Source organism: Triticum dicoccoides, chromosome 6B (assembly GCF_002162155.2).
Source record: "Triticum dicoccoides isolate Atlit2015 ecotype Zavitan chromosome 6B, WEW_v2.0, whole genome shotgun sequence".
NCBI lineage: Eukaryota > Viridiplantae > Streptophyta > Magnoliopsida > Poales > Poaceae > Triticum > Triticum dicoccoides.
In genome coordinates this window covers 360318764-360322998 of record NC_041391.1, presented here as the reverse complement: position 1 = coordinate 360322998, position 4235 = coordinate 360318764, and positions in this window count along the sequence as shown.

The window sequence follows — 4235 nt, the reverse complement described above, 5'->3', positions numbered from 1 at the left end:
CAGCAAACAAGGATGCACGCAAAAACAGATCCGGCAAGAAAACGGCGAATGGAAAAAGAGAGGCGAATAAAAGGGCAAATTTTTGTGAAGTGGGGAGAGGAAAACGAGAGGCAAATAATGTAAATTGCAAGATTAGGAACCTGGTTATGTTGAAGATCCTCCCCGGCAACGGCGCCAAAAATTCCTTTTGATGTCGCTTGAAGCTACGTCAATTTTTTCCCAAAAGAGGAAGGGATGATGCAGCACAGTGGTGGTAGGTATTTCCCTCGGATATGAAACCAAGGTTATCGAACCAGTAGGAGAACCAAGCAACACAAAGTAAACAACCCCTGCACACAAATAACAACACCTCGCAACCCGACGTGTTAAAGGGGTTGTCAATCCCTTTGGAGGTACGGCGCCTCAAGATAGGCAAAGGACGTGAGGTAAATTTGTAGATGGGATAAATAGATCGCGGATCAAATAAATTGCAGCAAGGTATTTTTGTTAGTTTAATAGATCTGAAAATAAACGCAAGGAAAAAGTATATCGCCAGGCAAATATATGAGAAAGAAGACCCGAGGCCCGTAGGTTTCACTAATGGCTTCTCTCGAGAAAAATAGCAAACGGTGGGTAAACAAATTACTGTTGGGAAATTGATAGAACTTCAAATAATCATGACGATGTCCAGGCAATGATCATTACATAGGCATCACGTCCAAGATTAGTAGACCGACTCCTGCCTGCATCTACTACTATTACTCCACACATCGACTGCTACCAGCATGCATCTAGTGTATTAAGTTCATGGAAAAATGGAGTAATGCAATAAGAATGATGACATGATGTAGACAAGATCCATTTATCTATTGCGGCAGATATAGATCCCATCTTTTTATCCTTAGTAGCAACGATACATACATGTCAGTTCCCTTTCTGTCACTGGGATCAATCACCGTAAGATCGAACCCACTACCAGGCACCTCTTCCCATTGCAAGATAAATAGATCAAGTTGGCCAAACAAAACCCAAATAACGGAGAAGAAATATGAGACTATAAGAGATCACGCATATAAGAGATCAAAGAACTCAAATAACTTTCATGGATATAAAAAGATATAACTGATCATAAACTCGAAGTTCATCAGATCCCAACAAAGACACCGCAAAAGGGACTTACATCATATGGATCTCCAAGAGATCATTGTATTGATAACCAAGAGAGAGAGAGAGGAAACCATCTAGCTACTAACTACGGGCCCGAAGGTCTACAAAGAACTACTCACGCATCAACGGAGAGGCGCCAATGGAAGTGGTGAACACCTCCGTGATGGTGTCTAGATTGGATCTCGGTGTTCTGGACTCTGCGGCGGCTAGATGAAAATTTTGTCAACTCCTCTAGGGTTTATGGAATATTGGGGTATTTATAGAGCAAAGAGTTGGTCCAGGGGGCACCCGAGGTGGGCACAACCCACCTGGGCGCGCCTGGGCCTTCTGGCGCGCCCGGGTGGGTTGTCCCCTCCTCGGGACTCCCCCAAGGTGCAACCAGGGCCCGTTGTGTTCCTTCTGGCCCATAAAAAATCATCATAAACTGGCGTGGTATTTGCACCCCTTCTGATATTGATTTCCTGTGATGTAAAAAACATGCAGAAAACAGCAACAGGCACTTGGCACTATGTCAATAGGTTAGTACCAAAAATGATATAAAATGACTATATAATGATTATAAAACATCCAAGATTGATAATAAAACAGCATGGAATAATCAAAAATTATTGATACGTTGGAGATGTATCAATGCTACGTTCCCCAATAGGTTGATGATGAAATTTTGAAGTTCCCAGTTGGCAGATTGGGACCTTCTCTGTTTCCTGCCATGTCAAAGCTAAGACTTTAGGGGTCAACTTAATTTAGAGTGTTCACTGTCTATGGCTCCTCTTATGAGGAACATAAGGATAGTTTCATGTCTGAACTGCATAGTATGTTTGTGGACTGTGAAACACCTACCCTTATTGGTGGGGACTTCAAAATGGTTAGGTATAACATAGATAAGACTAATCATAGAGTGGACAATAAATGGTGTAATGAATTTAATGCTTTGATTGAGATTTGGAGCCTTTTAGAAATCAAATTAGCGAATAGGCAGTTTACATGGGCCAACAACCAAGCAGACTTGATCATGTCTACCATTGGCATGGTCTTTTATTCTACTAATCTTGATAGGGTTTTTCCTTTAGCCTCCATTCAAGCTTTGCCTAGACTAGATAATGGCCACACCCCCGTCCTTTGGGATTTTGGGATTGGTATCCTACCTAAGAGCTCTAGTTACAAGTTTGAAAAATAGTGGTTGCTTAGGGGCGACTTTAAGGCAATAGTACAGAAAGCTTGGTCTATTCCAGTTAAGAGTAATAGCTCCATAGACACCTGTCAATCTAAGGTCACAAACTTCGGGAGGTGACTAAAGGGTGGAGCCACAACATAGAGGCTGAGCTTAGACACATCAAGAAATATATGATGGAGGAGTATGATGCTTTAGATATCAAATCTAGATCTCGGGAGCTTAATTCAGAATTGCAGGGTAGAATTAAGGCTATCAGAGGTGAAATATCTAAGATTTGGCTTAAAAAGGAAACTAAAGCCAAGCAGAGGTCTAGGGATAGATAGATTAAGGAAGGAGATAGGTACACTTCATATTTGAATGTTGTGGCTAACCAAAGGAGGAGGACAACTCTAGTTCACTCCCTCCATGGCCCACATGGCCCTACTTATGATAATAAAGAGATGTTAGATATAGCTGCTACCTATTATAAAAACTTTTTGCTAAGGAAGAGCACTCTGGGTTTCAGTTTTCTGATGATTTGTTTGCTGACTCTGGGAAAGTAACACCTGTAGAGAATGATCTCCTCTATGCTCCTTTCTCTAAAGAGGAAGTTAGGACAACTATCTTTGGGTCTTACTCTGATGGGCTCCCTTTTTTTCTTTTTTCAAAAGTTTTGGGATTCGGTTAAGCATGATTTAATGGCTATGTTCTCATATTTTCATGTTGGTAAGCTTGATATGTATAGATTAAACTTTGCCAGACTAACCTTGATCCCAAAAGAGCTTGATGCTTCAGTAATGAAAAACTCCAGTCCAATTAGCTTGTTAAATTGTGTCTTTATGATTTTTACTAAGGTCATGACTGATAGACTAGGAGCTATCATGAATTGACTCGTTTCCAATAATCTGCCTTTATCAAAGGTAGATACATCCTGGAGAGTGTGTTGATAACACATGAGCTTATCCTACCATAGTTAGTTCGGATAGTCAGGGAGTAATCCTTAAACTTGACTATGAAAAGGCTTTTGATAGGGTGGATTTACACTTCCTGGGTCACCTTCTCAAGCTTAGAGGCTTTTATTCTAGATGTCTTGAGTGGATGTAGAAGATCATTCACCAATGGTCTGTTGGAGTGAAGCATAACAATCTACAAAGTAATTTCTTCCTCATATGAAAAGGTCTGAGACAGGGGGACCCTATATCGCCCCTCTTTTTTAATTTAGTTGTAGATTCCCTCACTAAGATGCTTGTGAAGGCATCTAGTAAAAACCTTTTCAAGGGGCTTGGGCATTCTATTTACTCTGGGGGAGTCATCAGCTTGCAATATGCCGATGACACCATCGTGTTTGTGGACAAGGACCCCAGTCTAGCTGCAAACGTCAAGTGGGTCCTCACCTACTTTGAACAAGTCTCGGGAATGACGGTCAATTATGACAATAGTGAGTTGATTCCCATCAACCTCAAAGGTGATGAACTCAATTCCCATGTTGATATATTTGGATGTCCCATAGGTAAATTCCCCATAAAATACCTAGGGTTCCTTTGCATTATGAGAAGTTGTCCAGAGAAGATATTCATCCTTTGGTTGATAAGATACTTGAGAGGATTGTTGGCTGGAGGAGTAGTGATGCGGAGCATCCCACAATCATCCCCATGGACGTATCTACATCTCCCATGACACCACTTGGACCAATGACGAGCAAAGGCTATCAAAGATAAGGTGAACACGCTCCTCTCTGAACTTCCACTTTCTACACATGAGACATGGCTACTACCTCAAGCGGAAACACTATGTGTGGTCAGGTACTTGGAGGAAGGCCACGGATCAGCTACATCCAATGGACAAGACGGCAAGGGCACCGAGTACGAAGGACAAGAAGAAGAGCTACTGTAGCGACCAGACCTCAAACGGTCAAGTATCTGTGCATCAGTGTCAT